This window comes from Rhipicephalus microplus, chromosome 3 (assembly GCF_043290135.1).
Source record: "Rhipicephalus microplus isolate Deutch F79 chromosome 3, USDA_Rmic, whole genome shotgun sequence".
Lineage (NCBI taxonomy): Eukaryota > Metazoa > Arthropoda > Arachnida > Ixodida > Ixodidae > Rhipicephalus > Rhipicephalus microplus.
The window spans coordinates 36,852,405-36,872,547 of NC_134702.1; positions in this window are offsets into that span (position 1 = coordinate 36,852,405).

Here is a 20,143-nt window from a genome sequence, read left to right on the forward strand (position 1 = left end):
ACCTGTCGAAAACTAAGGAGGTTACACCCAGCGAGTATAACGTAGCAACCCTTTCTTGTCAGATAGCGCTCAATGTACATGCCATTGGCTGCTAATACGGATTGCAGCATGCGCGTCAACTAAAAGCAGAATGCTCCTGTCTCTCATTCTTCCTTAGCAGCCATCGGCATGTACATTAAGCACTATCTTTTATTGTTCAACAACGCACAGAAGAAATACCTCACCGGCACCACCTTGGAGGTCAAAATGTTATTCTTGTTACACACTACGACGGCTACGAGGGACGAACGGGGGCCGATATAAGGAGCTTCACCCCTAAAGAGAATAGAAGAGCGGACATGTACTTTCCCGCAAGCGCTGATGCGTCCCTACTTCTCGTCTCTGGATATGCAGCCGAGCACTGTAACTAAGCACAACTTACGGAGGGACTGGACGTAGTCTTGTAGCAGCCCTACCTTTCTCATATTTTTCTCTCTACATAGAGAGGAAGTCACGTGTATGAGATAGATAGATAGATAGATAGATAGATAGATAGATAGATAGATAGATAGATAGATAGATAGATAGATAGATAGATAGATAGATAGATAGATAGATAGATAGATAGATAGATAGATAGATAGATAGATAGATAGATAGATAGATAGATAGATAGATAGATAGATAGATAGATAGATAGATAGGTAGATAGATAGATAGATAGATAGATATGAAAAATTAAGCAACGTTGATAACGATTCAATGTCTCAGTATGTTCGATGGTGAGGCTAAACAAAGGTTTCCATACATTTCTCGTTTTTTTTTTTCGTTTTTGCTGACAGATCTCACATCTAAGAAAACAAAAAACAGTTGATAAAAAAACAATGTTGTTATTTGTCAAAAGAGAAAGCGAGAAAACCAATGGAATTCCCGCTCCCAAAATTAAACTTTTTTTTTCTTTGTGCTCGACTCGTGGTTCTATACTTTCTCGGCCACTCTTGAATATGACACGCGTTGACGCGGGGTAATTCAGCGGGCTTCCTCTTGGAATTTCCTTACTTCCCGCAGTGGAGGCAACGGCCCCTCGAGTTTCGCAAATACATTCAGACGCGAAATTACTCGCACCAATGCGTCTCTTCCGAGAAATTCAGAAGCAATGGGGCGACGACGCTTCGCTTTCTATACCTCGTTCTTTTTTTCTTTTATCTTTCTCCGCCATTGTTCTCAATCCTTCGTTGTAGTTTCTTTTTCACTTTGCTTCCTGTCGCAGTGGTATCTAGGACGCGAGATGGCTTCTTTGCTTTACTCTGCGCGAAGCGAAAAGATACCACTTTCCACCCGGGTTACGCGAATTCCAAGGCGAACATTTAATCTGCAAACCTCGCCCGATCGCCAGCTGCCTTGGCACTTCTGATTTTTCAATCTCTCCTCGTATTCCGCGCACTCGAGAAACCTTCGTTCGAGCGCCGTTTCCTTTACTTTGCGTCGCTTCACTTCTTCACAAATACAGGCGCGTTAATGGTTTCCTGTCGTCGTGCTGGAGGACGTTGATCGAGTTTAATTACTTTAGGCACAAGAAAAAAAAAACTGGAATAGAATTCAGGAAAACACTGGAGGTACTGTGCGCGGGACAGCGACACTTGCAATGTTCGTGTGGGGAAAAATACAGCATTTTTTTATTCCTTCTGGCTGCGACTCTGGCTTTTGTGTAATTGCACATGCGTGCACATTTGCACAAATGGCAAAAGTTAGGGGTAAAATGGAAGCTTCAACAGAGGAAATATTCCTGAACATGTGTGTCACTGGAACCAAAGTTTCGGCGAGTCGTCTTGCGTTCTCCTTTCCGCTTCGTTCGTCCTCTTCTTATCGTCTTATTCTTCTTCCTCTTTCTCCTTTCTTCCTCATATCTATTCTTATTCTGAGAAGACAGGACTGCTTGTCCAAGTGTTGGCTCCAGCGACACCACGACTTCCCGAATTTTCCGTCAGCCTATGTGCATGATGGACCAGCGTCCTTTGCGTATCTGTGTGCTGACCCAAACTTCTAGTTTGTTATTATCAGTACGAACAACTACTGGTTCTCCTTTGATTCGCTTCCAGGCCTTTTCGGTCGACCAATTATCTCTGTTTTCCTAATGCTAATAAAAAGTTTTCCATAGGAAGAAGTGGTTCGACATCGTGGGCTGTGGTTTAACTTAGGCGCTATATATTGGATACATATGTTATCGGAGAACAGGTTTACGTAAGCGCCAATAAGGAGTATTTGGAAAACCTTCATAATAGGAAAAATTCACGCGGTTCGATATCCTCCTTTTGCACCTCAGTAGATTGCACTGATCCAGCCTGAAAGATTTCCGCGCCCAACATAAATTAGTACATCTTCCGAGATCGGAATATTCAAACGTTTTCTGCAGTTCGCGTGGTTCAGCATTGCCCCCGTGATCGGCCCATATTAGGCCATTATGCCATCACGCTATGTCAAGTGTCGCCCCAAATTTTGGTAGCTTGACGTCAAAGTGTGCCGTCATAGCATCTCGTTTTTTTATCACTCATTTTGATACAAAAGATCGCTTTTCACGTTCTAAAAACTCATCTAATGCTTTCTAAGCTTTTTAGAAGGACTCCTTCAAGGCTTTCCTGCTAACTTTCTCCGAGTAACCATAGAATGGCTTCATCAAATCGGTTTATTGGCTTTCATTACAGATTGCCGTGAAACAATTTTACAATACATCAAGTACGAAGCAACGGAGATATTCGTCGCATGCTTTATTTGCCTTTTCTCTTCTTTCATCTCGACGAACCCACTGGACGCTAAGCACTGACGGATGGTGCGGATGAAAAAAGTCACACCACAAATTCGTCATCCCATTGGGCAACTTTTGCTTTTTTTTCTTGTTCGTACGCGCGGCTTGTTTTCAGTGCGTTCGCGTGCGGACGCGCGGACACGTGGCGGCACACCACGGTGACCGCAGTAACTATACAGCCACCGATGCTCAAAGCAACCCATGGGAGTGAATGTGGGTATATGCCATTATTTGTAGAAAAAGAGAGAGAACAACTTCTTGCCGACTTTCAAAATCACTTGTACATTTCAGATCCCATGCAGAGCTAGGACGTTAGACACGTGTGTTTTCCCTAGCCTAGACTATCTATCTATCTATCTATCTATCTATCTATCTATCTATCTATCTATCTATCTATCTATCTATCTATCTATCTATCTATCTATCTATCTATCTATCTATCTATCTATCTATCTATCTATCTATCTATCTATCTATCTATCTATCTATCTATCTACGAACAAATCAATCAAAAGATCGACTTTATTTTTTACTGGTACAAACTAGAATCGTCAGCGTTTCCCTATCATGTTGAACATTTGTACCAGGGTGTTTAAAAAAATATTTTCTCTAAGCGCACAGAATGCACGAATAGGCCTTTCATACTTGCATTTTCGGTGTGCTTCAAAGTAACATTTAGGTTCTTGCGATAAAGGAGCGGTACCTGTTTGGTATCACTATTTGTTACGAAGTTTGAGTGGGATAAATGTTCGATCGGAAAGGAAGCGCAGTGCAATGGTAACCGACTGCAGCGAAAGCTGCAGGTGCTGTCGAAAAGCGGGCACACGATCCGGTATGACTTACGCTACGCAAACGGTAACAGCACAACGAAGACAGCACGGTAGGCACACACGCACACATTGCACTGAACGAATTCTAAATTTACGGCTTTCTCTTTCGAAAGAGTAAATCATAAAACAATGGGCCGAAAGCAAAAGCGAGAGTGAAGGTGAATTGCCGTTTAGTTTTCGCTGGCGCAGCATCACAGCGTGAAACGAGAAGTATAAAGAACATAAAGAATAAAAAGAGAGAGAAGAGGGGGGGGGGGGGGGCTCGGGAGAAGCACTGAAGATATCGTCCACGTTTTGGCGACCAGCGGAAAATAATCGCCTATTGTTTCTTCAAGACGCCGGGGGCGGGGCAGAAAATCGACGGCAGCCGATGTAGAGAGCGCAACAGCGGCTGCTCGAGAGCCGCGGAGAACAAAGAAAAAAAAGTTGGAGAAATCAAGAAGCGAAGAAGCATGGGATAAAGAAGTAGAAGAAGAAACGAAACGAACGAAGCGCAGTGCAGGCACGACGCGACGATTCGGCGCAAGAAGGAAGTCCAGTGGTTTTTCTCCTCTTTTGGTCTCAGTTGCTCTTCGACCATCGAAGCAGCGGGCCAGTCTTCGAGTGCTGGAGAGACCAGAAAGGAATCGTAGAAGACGAAGAACAACAAGAACTTAAAGAAATAATGAAAGAAAGGGGGGGGGGCGCAACGAGGCACTGCCACGGTCTCACGAAATCAAACGTTCCCGCCCGTCGGAAAAGACACCACACCGCACTCACTCCGAGCGTGGGCCATTCTATACGCTCTTTTTAGGTTCCTTTCCGTTTTCTTTCTCCGGAACCCACCATCAGTCGCCGTCTCTTTGAAACAATGCCCGCTCGAATCATTTCGGTTCGCTGTCTTCTAATGGCGAACGTACGTATACCGGTGGTGTGCCAGGGGAGCCGGATTCGCCTGGCAACGTCGTATACATCCACCCCCCCCCCCCCCCCAACTCTTCGTCCATGAGGGCTCTTTTTCGGGGCCTGGGGGTAAACAGCCATTGCCGGCAGACAATTGCCGGTCGTCGCCGTCGTTCTGAGTCGCGGTCACCGAAGAAAATCTCTCCGGCGGCCGCCGCCGAGACTTCGTCCATGTTGACCCCCCCCCTTCTTGCTACCGAGCGGTTCAACGCTTCCAGCTCGCTGAGCTCGCTTGCAGCGGAGCTGCGACGAAACGCTCTTGAAGGGTGGCGTATCCCACCACGATGTTAACTACTACTGTCGCCAGTCCGGGCAGTGCCCGACTGCTCGCCGAAAGCGAGCCGTTGGACTTTGTGTCACCAATCCACAATGCATCACATAAAAAAAAAGGGGGATCCTTAAGCTTCACCTTTAAGAACTGAACGCGATTGCGAAATCTGGTTACTAGTGCACCCTTCAACCGCTAAGTGCATACTTATTAAAGTTTTGTTACATACACACGCACGCACACAAACGCACACAGTAGATTCGACCAGCACGCGCTATTATGGCCGAATGGGCTCGTTTTTGTCGTGACACCCGTCGAAAAAAAATGCGTTAAAGGGCCCTGAAACATTTTTTCAAGTAACAATGGAATGAATTCACTAGAAGAGCTTATTGCCTCGCGAATTCAACGCCACAAAAATTTTAAGAATTGGTCCAGTGCGAGTGGAGTTGCAAAGGTTTGTCGCATGCTGCAACTTCATTATCTCTTCTCTCGTCCCGACGAAAGCGCTGGAAGCTAAGCAGGGAGGGGTGGCAGGGCAAAGAGACTACCGTGACCTTGGTCACTTTTTTTTTTCTTCGAACGCGCGGCTTTTTCAGTGTGATCGCGCTTGCACGCGCGGACAAATAGCGGCCTCCCGCGGCTATCTCGGTAACTTGATTTTTCGGTCACAACGAACGGGGCCGACGCCGGTGGCGGGTTTTCTGCGACACGAGCTCTCTAATGCTATCACGTTAAAAAAAGAAAAAGCTCACACATGCTTTCATGCATTCACCTAAAACGACTCGAAGGCGAAAACCACCTTCTGCCTTTTCTTCCCAGTCGATGCATTTATAATATCCCACCTCCAAAACCTATCTCTATTTAACAGGGTTTAGCCTTCACTCCAAGATCGTAGGCATTGCAAGATTCATAGAGAGCATCTGATTTTGCATTGCTTCCGTGATCGACCCACCCTTGACCTAAAGACGATGTCACGTGGGGACGTCAAGATTGACGTCATGAATTTCGGCGATATCTCAAGTCCTCACGTATGTGGTGTATGTGACATAATGATGTCACTAGGGACGCTTTTTACAGCACTCTTCTTCGCGCCTATGAAGATTGCCTTTTGTTGCATTTCACGAGGCCTCCAAAGATTTTGACTTAAAAGGATCACCGTCCAAGCAAACCGTACAAATTGGTTAACGATCGAGGCTGAAAACGTGCGCCTGAGCTCTCAGAGTAAGGTGGGATGTATCGAAGTGTCATCTTCGGTTGTAGCTTTTGATTTCTCTATCACGTCATTTAAGACATGTATGCATCAAAATTTGCGGTATATATAAAACTTGACTCGGATTCGTGGGCTTTGCTGCACTGCACGAAATTAGCTTGATGCCGGAGTACAACTTCCCTCGAGAAAGTGCTTGTATATAAGATTGGTGCAATGCGAAGCCGCCGATTATGTGCCGAACTTTTGCTACTCGGTAATCAGGGGCTTTCGGCAAGGAAATGGGGAAGTTCGTTCGTTCGGCAATGAATGGGTAACTACTAAATGACGGCCTTAACGTTGGAATGCGTTCAAATGTCGAAGTTTCACCTGCGAAATGCCTGAGTTGTAGCCAGCGAGAAAATCTCTTCACAGAAAGTTTGCGATAGAGAATTAACAAAAACGTGCTCCGGACAGCGTCTGACTACTTATTACTTCGGCTAGGCATAGGCATCTGTAATTATACCAGGTTGGTTAATCAGCAGCTGGCAAGGATATCGAGATGCGTTTAACGCGGCTGTATTTCTTTATTTGTTTGTTCTTTCATGTAGCTGTAGGAAGACTGGATTTGGCGGCAAGTAGGGCAGCCGAATAGTCAGTTTTTAACACGCGCGATACCCTCGAATACGGTCGCTCATTCTTATGCAGTCCTTAATTATTCAAAAAGATTGGGGGTGCGGGCAGAACCGCGGATTGAGATGATTGGAGTATTCTGAATCTATCTATCTATCTATCTATCTATCTATCTATCTATCTATCTATCTATCTATCTATCTATCTATCTATCTATCTATCTATCTATCTATCTATCTATCTATCTATCTATCTATCTATCTATCTATCTATCTATCTATCTATCTATCTATCTATGTGTCTATCTATCTATCTATCTATCTATCTATCTATCTATCTATCTATCTATCTATCTATCTATCTATCTATCTATCTATCTATCTATCTATCTATCTATCTATCTAACATCACACCACATGACCCCAATTCCATCTGATGAAATTGTATCATGTTTAGAACTTTTTTGAAGGGGGGGGGGTCATTAACTGTAACAAAATGATATTGTTTCAGATAAATTTGAATAGTCATAGTACAAACTAGCAGATGCGCATCATGTTTCTTTTTCGGGTTTGCTCAAGCTAGAAACACGGTGCCCTCAGTGCAACTCATGTCCCTCGCATTGCAACGCCGACAAACACCAATCAATAAGCAAGGGCCTGCAGAGTGCTGTCCCTGTCGGTAGTCCCGTAATGAAAGAGGCACTCCTCTGGGAAGCCTCTCATTACGCGAGCAATTAACCGCTAATAAACACTCGCCACCCGCGGGGTCCCCACCTCGGAGGGACCGCGCGCGACCCTGCTGTAGCCCGTAGCACGCCATCTAATGCCAATCTTCAGGAGCGGAGAAGCTTATGTGCGACGAACTCCGAAATTGGGTAAGGTTTCGGTGGGCTTCCAAATGCCGTTCTCTACAGCGTTTAAGACTGTGTGACAGCATACTCTACTGCGACGCTGCGAGTGGAGTTTCAACACATTCTGCCCGAATAAGTACAGTCGCTGAGAAACGAGCCACCTGAGACTCTCGAAGTTCGCGAAATGAGCGCCAGTTAGGAAGCAGTTTTACTGCGCGAGATGTCGCAATATTGCGTTGATTCTACAATGTAAGTGATTAGAGATCAGCGCATTCTTTGTTTCTATTTTTTATCAATGCGCTGGATCGAGCAAAATAGTCAATCTGTTCTGCGAAGCCGTCGCGCAACACTCAGATTTGGCGGGCTTATACATTTAATGACCTCATCTTTTCTTGCGAAATCCTAGCCCCGAATTTTCATTACCCCGACCTCTGTTTGCTAAATATGGCTGCGTCGTTTCATAATTTATGACAGGGTCGGCAGCCTTTAGAGGCGGTGAGCCTAGTTGCATGAAGCCGTCATGGCGGGGACCCCATGTCAAATCAGCGAGGGGTGGGGAAGGAGGGGGATGGGTGTGCTTTACAAGCAAACAGAAGGAATTTCGTCACTTGACAATAATGATGTACTAAATTGGAATAGAAAAACAGCTTATTTCAAGGACACATGTCAAGAGGCGACAGTTCACAAACATAGGTTGCAAGCAAAAGAAAAGCTAAAAGAGAAAGCTCTGTGAATGAGAGTCTTGGAGCTGGACATTTTAACTGACAGCCGCAAAAAATCGTGGAGGGGTTCATTGGTTGTTAGGTTGAGGGGGGGGGGGGTGCGGTATGACTTCGGGCCTTGGCTGTATAATAAAACATTGTGGGCCTCAGGTAGCCGACCTTTTAATTAAGGCATCGTATCGTTAATTAAAAAACAGTCCTTCATTGATTATTGTGAGAAATTCCTCTCACTTTGCCGCAATACTGTGGTTAGCAGCAGTCACCCGTGCATCGAGCGAAACGCCGCTACGAAGAGCAGAAAGTAGACACTTAACAAAGCGTAAACGAATCGACAAAAGCTCTAAGCGCAAAAACCAGAACCGACGAAATAAGAGTGCATCGCTTCGCTTTCTCCACAATACGCTACAGGCGTTCTTCGATTTTGCTGAGACAATCGTCTACAACCGCGCGGCGTTTCCAACTTGGGATACTTTAGGAGTATAAGCGAACGGAAATCCTTCCGAGAGGGCTCCAAGTTGTTCCCCCGAATCTCGGGGCTCATTCTCTTGATCCAGCTCCCAATTACTCTTCTTATCCCTCTTCTTCGATACGCCGCTGTTCCTGCAGTCGTTTAGCTCACACTTTTTTTCTTCTTATTTACAGCCTTCGTTTACTTTCTCCCAATCTCCAATGCTTAGAAGTTTTCAGTTCTATAATTTTTGTTACCTCATATTTTCTGCTATAACGTATCTGCGGTCAGATACTGTGTCCGGGAAACAAAAGAAAAAAAAATTGACCACCAGCTTTTTTTTTTTTTTTTGCAGTTTCTCGGATAGCTTACTGAAGAACGGTACTCCGTTTCATCCATTACATGCGTATTTTACCCCCAGCCAGGTTTGTAGTAACAAGTTTTTTTTATATATATGTATCTTCTGGTTCAATTAACTTTGACGATGTCTCTCTTTTTTTTCATCTTTAATTCCGTTCAATCTACAGTTCTTTTGCCGCATTCATTGTATAATTTATGGATAGCGGAGGCAGCGTTTTTTTATTTTATGATCACTGTTTGTTATATACCTAATTTATTTTGGGTAGCGCTATTTACTTCCTGTCGTTTTGAAAAGTTAAGCATAAAAAAAAACGCTACACCTGCGCGGAAGGCACAGCACGGTCACAGCGAAAGCTAGAAGAGCGGCCTTTCAGAGCCTTTTCTAAACGCTCATTTGGTAACTACCGTGTGTAAGCAAAATTGCTTGATGCCCACTACGGCATTATTAACAAAAACTTTTGGTAGAAGGCTGTCTTTCGCTAAGCTATTTCTCGTCATTCTTCTAAGAAGTATGGTATTTGCTAAACACTTGCAAGGAATTTCGTGCCAATTGTCTATGCAGTAGTAGACGACGATGAGAAATTATGACTGAAGTGGGTATGCGCCACAGTTAGTCGGTGAACAAGAACAAGATTTTCTAATGGGTTGAATCATTGGACAACCCACTCGTTACGCTGTTCGCACTGTGCGATGACAAATTGTTCTTTCGCGTTTTTAAAACGCCTTATAAGTCGTATTAACGCGATTGCTTTACCGATATCAAGTTGGCCTAAGGCAAGTTTGCCAGCAAGTCCGAAGTACCGGCGTAGCTCAGTGGTAGAATATTGGCTGGCACCCATCGGACTAGGGTTCGAACCCCACAGTGCCGTTGGCCTTATTTTTTTTTATTTCGTGCGATGTAGTTACGAACACTGGTGGCGGTAGCAGCAGTGGTCAACTACGGTGACGCGTGACCAGAGTTGTGATCTCAGAACAGTTTTCGCCGTAATACATAAACCCTGGCTGATCCTTCCGTCAATGCAATCAGTATAACGCGAAAGTGAAGCTTCCAGAAGTGGTTGATTGTTGGCAGCCATAGCACAGTTTTATGTGGATACACTAATGTTGACGCATAGTTACATATCTCAAGAGAGAGAGAGAGAGAGAGAGAGAGAGAGAGGAGGAGGAGGAGGAGGAGGAGGTAAGTTTATTTACAGAAAGGCAGAGGTCAGCCTGAGCTTTAGCCTGCTACTCTACATTGGGGGAAAGGAAAGGGGAAAAGAAAGATCAATGGATGACGATGGTGAGATGGAGAGAGAATAAACTTTATTGAAGAATTAAAATTACGTGACTAATCCCGGGTGGAGCCCTCTTGTAGAGCCCCACTGGCCACAGCGGCTCGCCGGGCCTGGTCTAGGGTCACCAGTTGGCTCCCCAGTGCCAGCTCGGAAAGCCGTGCCTCCCAAGACCACGTTGTGAGTGTAGTGTTTGTAGTGAGCGCACCAACCTAGATACTGCATTGGCTGGCCGCTCGGTACATTGGTAGGTTATGTGTGTAAGTGTGGCTGTGTGGTTACTACACCATGGGCATACCCCTGTTGTGTATATCTGTGGAAAAATTGCGTGTAGTTTTGATATGGGGGGGGGGGGGGGGTATGTGTTCGTTTGGAGGCGGCGCCAATCCCGGGCTTGTTGGCTGCTTAAGTTCGGATGTGGAGGGGCGTACGTGCCTCTTGTAAGGCGTTGGTTTTCCAATATCTGCCTGCTTGTTACACTTTGCTCTTCATGATGCCCTGTGAGGTGTCCTGAGGAGAGTCCTGCGTCTCGGCCAGTAAGTCCGCGAGCTACGCAGTTTGCCTCCTCGTTCCCCCCCAGGCCGTCATGCCCTGGGCACCAAGTGACGCCATGTGCCTCCATCATAACATGGACCCCAAAATGACTAACCAAAGCAAAGTCGTGGCCTGCGCGTCCCTACGCACCAGATCAAGTGCCACCGCAGAGGCAGCAGCCATAGCCTTGGCAATCAGAGAAGCCGAAAGAAGGGGGCGCTCAGCGTATATTTTGACAGACTCACAAGCTGCATGTCGCTTATACCTTAGAGGCACACTTCCAAGGTGCGTCACTGATGGTGACATGGAGAGGTGAGTATGTAGTGTTCTTTCTAGCTGAGACACATTTTATAGCCGCGCACATAGTCCGGTTGTTTCTAAAAAGGTAATAACTGCTCTTGTGACCGCAGTTGCACTGTTGGTGTCTGGCCAAGGGCCCAACATGGTCTCATCAGTTAATGACCTACTGCGATATAGTTCAGTAGAAGAAATCAGTGTTTGTCGTTCACGTGCGTGTGCTGGGCAGACACAAAATATGTGCTCAAGTGTTTCTGGCACATCACAGTGTTCACAATTAGGACCGGTGTCACTGCGACCGATGATACGTGCGTAACGTCTGGTGTACGCTACACCAAGACGAATGCGGTGGATCATACTTGTGAGTTGCCGTTTCAATTTAGAAGGCATACGGAACCTCATTTCCGGGTCCCATTTGTGAAGTCGCTGGTGTCGCCGTTCCGGTTTGGTCTAGTGCTGAAGTGTGTAGCTGCGCATCACGCAGCGAAGCAGGGCGTTCGTGTCCACTCGTGAAAACGCAATGCGTACTTCAGGGGCACTGCTTAAGGCATTTTTAGCTTCAGCGTCTGCCTCTTCGTTTCCCATCACGCCGCAATAAGCGGGAATCCACTGGAGAGTTATAAGATGACCATTTGTTTAAGCGACTTGAATAAGTTTTGTGATTTCTATTGCCCAGCTGTAATATGGACCTTGCTTCATGATGCAATTAATGGTTTGCAAAGCGGGTTTGGCATCACAGAAAATCATCCAGGCTCGAGGTCGCTCTCCGGAAATAAACCTTATTGCTTCCCGGATATCGACAAGCTCTGCGGCAGTTGGTGTGGTTTTATGGTCCACTTTGAATCGTCGAGCGATATCTATATCTGGGATGACAAAGGCTGCGGCGGAGGTGTTTAGCGTGGTGGATCCATCGGTGTACACGTGCAGAGAATCACTGTACGTTGTATAAATGTGATATAGAGTCAGTTGTCTGAGGCCAACAGAAGAAATGAGCGACTTCTTCGTAATTCCAGGTATCGTAAAAGAGACAGGTGGTTTAGGCAGGACCCATGGAGGCACTGCAGGGGCATTTGGCGGAGAAAACCTTCATGGTAGAATATTTTCATGCCGCGATATTACTCTTGAGAAACTGCAATCTGGGTGAGTGGCGGGTGGTACTGACAGTGGGTGCTGTCTGTGTCTGCTCAGTAATCGGAGGTGAACACTAAGTAGCTCGCAGAGCATATATACACTCATGGGACAAGCCCGAGCCTCTGCGATTGTCCCATTTGTTGAAGTGCAGCGCGGTAGACCCAAGCATCTCCGTAAGCATTGAGCTTGAACACTCTCTAGTGTCTTCACACAACTGGGTCTCATATTGGAGAGCACCGGCATGCTGTATCTGATGTATCACACAAATAGAGCATTGTACAATTGAAGTAGCGATGATTCTGACGGGCCCCATCTTGCTCCGGCTACGTGGCGAAGAATGAGAGCAAAGCTCTTCAATTTAGATTTAAGTACTGCGACATGCCTCGTCCACGATAGATCTCTGTGTACGACAACCCCAAGGAACTTGTGGTGCGTTACAGCAGGTATCGCTGTCCCATTAATAAATATCGGGTATTGCGACATATGCTTGCGCGTGAACACAAGCACTGCGCATTTGTCGATTGAAAGAGTGAGCCCCTGACGTCGTAGATATTTGTATGTGATCGTCACTGCACGCTGTAGTCGAGCTCGCAATTGCGGACGAGTAGTTCCGGATGCCCATATGCATATGTCATCAGCGTATGCAGTGATCTTCACCGTGCTGGGAAGTTCTGCTGCTAGGCCGATCATTGTGACATTGAATAGGATCGGGCTGAGAACTCCTCCTTGGGGAACACCACGAGGAACCTTATATCGATCGGTGTCTCCGTTACTTGTCGTCATGCAAATGGTGCGGTCCCTATGGTAGCTAAAAATCCAAGCGTACAGTCGTCCACCGATGTCGAAATCTTCGAGTGCGTCAAGGATCGCATAATGCAGCACATTATTGTAGGCACCCTTAATGTCTAAGAAGGCCGCCGCCACTAGTCTGCGTCGGCTTCTTTTCTCTTCAATGCTGGTGATCAAGTCGACCACACCATCAATGGCAGATCGGCCTCTTCTGAAGCCGTTCATAAATACAGGAAAGGAGTTGTTGCTCTCTAGAAGCCACTCTAATTGTGCCAGTACCATTCTTTCCATCACTTTTCCGACGCAGCTGGCTAACGCGATTGGTCTGTAGGAGGAAATTGCATAAGGACACTTCCCCGGCTTAAGCAATGCAATAATGCGACTGCATTTCCAATTAGCTGGGACTTCTCCTGACTCTCATGAGGTGTTATAATGAGATAACAGGATACGTCGTGCTTCTGTATCAAGATGGTTGAGTGCAGCATACGTGATTCCGTCAGGTCCTGGTGCCGATGATCGGTGGGAAGCAGAAATCGCAGCGTCAAGCTCATGTATTGTAAAACGTACATCGAGGCGCTCGTCAGACGATGGAGGCGCAATGGTAGCAAGAGGCTCATTAGTGGCAAGACCATCAGTGGTGTCCATGATGAGGCTACAGTAGTCACTGGCTATCTCAACTTCTGTCCATCCCTGATGTAGAGCAACAGCTTGAAATGGTTGACGTAGTTGGGGAGTTGTCTGCAAACTTCGCACCACCCACCAGATCTTAGATAGAGGTTGCCTGGGGTCCAGATATCCACAGAAAGTTCTCCAACGTTGCCTGTCAATCTTGTCAAGATTCCGAAGAACATGTCGTTGAGCACGACGACAGGCGGAAAGGTCTGAAGGCGACTTCGTTCGTCTGTATCGGCGTTCGGCACGGCGACGGATTGCACTAAGGGCCTCGTATTGGGAGTCAACTGCTGATCTCTGCATTGGTAGGTTAACCTGTTTGGTTGTGTCACGCAGTGAAGAAGCAATAATGTTCTCTACCTCGGATGGATCATTCGTGTGCTCACAGCCAGACTTGACAGATGCCTTGAACAGTGTCCAGTCGGTTTGACGGATGTAGCGTGTGTGCGTGCGGCGAAACCACCTGAACTGAACATAGGTTGGAAGGTGGTCACTGCTGCGAGTCTCCAAATCTTTGCACCAACATGCGGAAGACAGAAGGCTTCTGGAAACGAAACAGAGGTCGAGGCAGCTGCTGTAGGACGTGCCACGAAAAAATGTAGGTGATCCGTCGTTGAGTACGCTTAGTCCATAGTTGTATATAAAGTTGGCTAAATCCTTTCCGCGATAATTCGTTGTATTGCTACCCAAGAGAGGATGATGTGCATTAAAATCGCCGATCACAATGTGTGGCCTTTGTGCTGCTTGAAGAATGGTCCCCAGGCGGAAGCAGTCCATCTGTGCTCTTGGGTGTATGTATCCTCCTATTACGGAGAATGTCCGCTTTTTATGTGTTATAGTCAGGCTCACGTAATCATTGCTGGTATGCGACGCGACTTCATGTTTCAAGAACGTCAAATCGCGGCGTATACAAACGAGAACTTTGCTCGTACGTTGATCACTGCGGGATCAAATCTGGATATATCCAGATATACGAAAAGTTGAAACCATATTCGGTTCACATATAACGATAAGAGGAAAATGATATTTAAAAACCCATTGCCTGAAGTCTGACAGACGGCCACGTAGGCCACGAGCATTCCATTGCATAACAAGCGACTGGCGCATGCGTTCTTCGAACATCAGTGCCATGTTCACTTACTGAAGAACCAGTATAAGAGGCTCCAAAACCTCAAGTAGCTGCACAGCCGCCTTAGCAGCGGGAGTGTTTAGGCTGCTGAGAATCTTACGCATCGAACCCACCAAATTTTTAAGCATAGCCTTGACATCTGCGTAGTCCATCTTCTTGTTTTCTTCATTGGGGGTAGGGGCACTATGTGATGATGGCACTACCGTAGCTCTTGACGGTAGTGAAGGCCACTGAGTCTCCGACGTGGGGAGAGCCAATGACTGGTTACATTGTACTTGCGTGGACTGTATTGGCATTTGAGCATCTGTATCCTCCTTTCTGGCCGACAAAAGTAGGCTAAGAGGTGGTGAGGGCACGGTTTTGTGTGTCGAATCCGATAAGCTATGAGCACTGCTGCTTCGTTTGCGTCGGTGTCGCGAACGATGCTTACGGCGCCGTACAGCCGTTGCAGCTTCTCTGTGAGTGGAGTGGTCTCGAACCATCTTCTTCAGGATACTAATTTCATTCCTCATTTTGGGACATTCCTTTGATGTTGCGTCGTGGGCGCCTGAGCAGTTTGGGCATTTGGCCACAGCATTGCAATTATCACCATCATAAAGGCCACTGCAATGCTTGCAGGTTACTGTACCCTTGCAAACTGCACTAACGTGCCCAAATTTCATGCATTTATGACATTGCAGAGGTTTTGGTACGTAAGGACGTACCGAGTGCCTCACGTACCCAACTTTTACATGTGGGGGTAACTTCTTCGACTGAAACACTACTTTAACACATCGCGTGCGTCCAAAGCGGTGGAAGCCAAGCACGGGAGCCGACGATGATAGCAGTTTCTCGAGACTCGAGTCTGTTGTCTCCTCATCCACATCGTATATAACTCCTATTGTCGTTTCTTCATCGTACGTGGAAGAATGCGCGAACCGGAATGTTTCCTAATCGAACAATCGCTTTCAGCGTGTCCAATAAGGCCTTCGTAGTGACCTCCACGGACACTATGTTCTTTCGGGTATTTATGCGTATTTCTACGACTTTCCCTGGAGCGATGAGCTCAAAGTACTCTGACAGGCTCTGCCTATTTAGAGAGTTCAAGATGTCTGTCTTCGATGTCGGCACATACGAAATGGTGTACGACCGCAAGCTACTCGCCTTTGTCTCTCCTTGCCGGCCAGTCGGCGATGTCCGGCTGATTTTCCTCTTGAGGCGTCGGCTTGGTACGACCACGTAGTCGCTGTCCGAAGCCATATCTTCAACGGAGGAGTCATCAGAATTGTCAACGTGGGCCACGCTTGGGCCGGGGTGAGAACTTGCGTCAGACGCACTATGATGCGGTCGGCCTGGTCCCGGTTGCTGGATGGGGTATTGATCCCCCATTCTAAGGGGGAAGGCCCCTCCGAGGTGTGTCGATTATTGAAAAATCTTGGCAAAAAAATAAGGAAACTCACAGAGCTCGAAGCAGAGGCTGTTCTCTGTGACAACTTCTTCTTCCTCCCGAGAGAGAGAGAGAAATAAATAAAAGGAAGATACAGGGAGGTTAACCAAGAATAACTGGTTTGCTACCCTGTACGAGGGTGGGGAAAGGCGTCGGAAAGAGGATATATATATAGAGAGATATAAAATAAATTAGAAAAAAATTCAAATGCGTACACATTCAGGGCATTCCGATCACAGTCGTTCGGACAGGCCAGTTGAACACAAGAAGCGCAGGAGCGCCTTCACAGCCTTCTTCTGCGACAGAAAGTCCTGTCGGTAGCACAGTATATTTCTTCCGAAAGAGTCTGGTTGTCCAGTTCATCTAGTGCATTGCAGAGTGACTGTCTCTGCGAAGAGTATTGTGGGCATTCACACAGAATGTGCCAAGTTGTTTCGACACTGCCACGCTTGTCGCATGCAGCAGAGTCAGCCATTCCTATGCGGAACACGTACGCATTGGTAAATGCGACGCTCAACCATAATCTGCACAGCGTAGTAGCGTCTTGTCGGGGTAATTCCGGAGGAATTCAAAGGCCGACAGTTGGGTCTAAGGTGCATTACCCTCCGTGAATGAAATATGACTCGTTCCATTGTGACGTGGTGCGCTTACGAGCAAGCGTGCGGAGTTTCCGTGCAGCATCAGTTCTGGAGAGCGGAATTGATATACGATCGCTTTCAGTATGGGCAAAACGGACAGCTCAATCGGCCCGTTCATTGTCAATTATTTCACAATGACTTGGAAGCCATTGAAAGGCTATTTTATGTTCTTTCTCAATGAATTAGTGAGTCTTTTCTGCAATATCGAATACGAGCTGTTCGTGCGGGCCGTAGCGTAAAGGTGATAGAAGGGATTGCAGTGCCGCCTTTGAGTCACTGAAAATTGTCCATTTTTTGCGGCTGTTGATCGCTGATGAATTGCAATACGGCACGAAGAGCTGTGAGCTCTGCTCCCGTTGATGTCGTAAGGAGGGAGGTCTTGAATTTTCTTCTCGTGTATTTTATTGGTATAGCAAATGATGCCGTCGAACTCTTTTGTAAAACAGAGCCGTCGGTGTATACGTGTATACAGCCTTGATACGTCTCGTATAACAAGAGCAGAGCAAGCTGGCCAAGAGCAGGTGACGACATATCTGTTTTTTTCTGGATGACAGGTATAGTTAGCCTGATGTTAGCCTGAGTCAGGCACCAAGGAGGAGTCGAAGGCCTGGCGGCTGGTGTGAAGCATGTTGGCAAAGAATTGCGATATGTGGTTACCGTTTAACAAAACGACGAACGTGGTCTGTCTGCAGGTAAAGAGGCCATAGGTGGTGGCAGGGTGTCCGAGCAATATGCCTTATATGTGTTCTGAGTGCCTCAACGTCGATATGTGTCGTGTAGAGGTGGTCACCGGCGATCGCTATAGTAGCCATTGTCGACGCACTGCGAGGCAAGCCGAGGCAAATCCGTAGTGCCTAGGACTGAACACTCTGTAGCGTTCAAAGGCTTGTTTTGCTTGCATTGGCCAATGCCGGCAAGCTGTACCGCAGGAAACTGAGAAAAAGTACCCTGTACATATTTCAATATCGACGAGTAACGGCCATGATTGTGATTTAACCATTGTGGTAGATGAAATGGTTAACATATACCTAGTAATAGCATCCTTGCGTGAAACTCACGCAAAGATGCAATGCCCAAGCACGTAACAAACACGGGTGCTCGAGATGCACTCCTTGAGAGCGTCGTCGATTCAAGAGAGGAATGGCAAGGTGTGTGGGACGGGGTTCGTTGGATGTTTAGACCATACGGACTTCGTTGTGCCACTGCTGACGACAACGTCCGTTAGAAAATGGTGAGGCTGTTTGCAGGTTTAGAACCACGCTTCATGAAAAAAAAACATGAGAAATAACTAGCACACAGACGCAGACAGTAAACTAAGCAAATACAAACAAAGGAGCTAACGAGGGTTCCTCACGAGCGTCGCGCCTTAACAGAGTGTCTCTGAACTTACACGGGCTCACCCGTCGAGAAGTCGAGCACTTTGGGCGATGCGATGACGTGGCGATGATATAATAGCTGCCGACTGGCTTGGAGAGGCCACTGACGGCTTGCTGAGGCTACCAATGAACTTGGAGCCACAGCAAGCCGGACAAAAAAAAATGATAATTAGGTCGTCTAGGAAATATGAGAGCGGATAACTATAAGATGACTTACTAATAAAGTAGGTAAGTAACTAGTTATTGAAAGGAATAAAGGAACCCTACTTTCGAAAAACTTGAAATTCATTAGGTAAAAAAAGGAAAAAGAAAATTTAACAAGCAAACTTTCTTGTGTCTCTGGGAAGTTCACGAAGTGCTACGTAGACGCTCCTGTTGCTGCATGTGGCCTAGAGAAGAATCTCCAAGGGAAAGGATGTTTTCAGAATTAAGAGTAATGTTTAATTTTCTCACTATAGTTTCTAAATGTTTCTTTCTGTGGATTGTGAAAGGTCGGCATAAAAAAAATAAAACATGTTTTCTGGCTCTTGACAAAAAGAGCAAAGGGGAAATGGCGCCTGACCAAACCTGTGTAAGTAGAAATTAAGTGGTGGTATGCGGTATCGAAATTTTGTGATCCACACTTCCATTTTGTGAGAGGAGCACCATTCATTAATACAAGCAAAAGAAAGGTGACCGTATCCTTGAACAGGTAATTTAATTTTCATGGAATCCTGCAGTAAAGATTATTTACGAAATCGGTATTCAGTGACAAAACTTGTATCAGGTACACTGGACATTACAGGGCCATCTAGGGATCACCGCGCAATAGATCTATCTATCTATCTATCTATCTATCTATCTATCTATCTATCTATCTATCTATCTATCTATCTATCTATCTATCTATCTATCTATCTATCTATCTATCTATCTATCTATCTATCTATCTATCTATCTATCTATCTATCTATCTATCTATCTATCTATCTATCTATCTATCTATCTATCTCTGTGTCCGCCGGGGTAATGCAGTGGTTACAGCGGGCGGCTGCTGACTCGGAGGTCGCGGGTTCGATCTCAGCCATGGCGGTCGAATCTTGACAGTAGCGTAGTTCTAGAAGCCCTTGCACTGCGTGGTGGGATAAAAAATTCTGGTACTCTCTGCTACGACATCCCTTATAATCATATCGTGGTTTTGGTGCGTTAGAATGTGAGATATTACGTCCTCCCATGTAAGCAGCCAATGAAGTATATCTTAATAAATACATGACCTAGGCATAGTTTATTCCCAAAGCAATGCCCTGGTACAAATTAGACATCGCCAGAGTTGTCCAACGCCCTTTCAACGCAGTAAAAAACAAGGGGAGGACATAACGAGTAATCATACGATGGAAATTCCCGTCCGCAGCATTCTCGAGCGATGTCTTTGGCGCCAGTGGAGAGAAGGACGACATGTTCAACGCCGCTCGAAGGCTGAAAGGAGAGAGACGGATGGGTGCACTAGGCAGGCAAATAAATATTTCGCGCTCATATTTACGACTGCGAGCTCTGGCGCCACTGCTGCGTCCTGGACGATCGTAAAAATGCGGAAACGGCCGCCAAAGGCGTGCGCAGAGGAAGTTCGAAAGAGCGAGAAACAAACCCAGAAGTCAAAAAGAAAAGAAAAAAAGGGAAGGGTGACATCTGCGAAGAACGGAGTTTGTAAAAAGAAAAGCCCGTGCAACCACGACGCATTAGAAAGGAAGCGCGAGAAAGTGAGAGGGAGAAGACAGCGGGGGAGGCTCAATTTCTGTTCGGTGGCCAGAACATCAGACCCGGGTCCATCCGGTTTATGAGCTTCCATTAGCGAATTGCCAATTAACCCTAAGTAATCG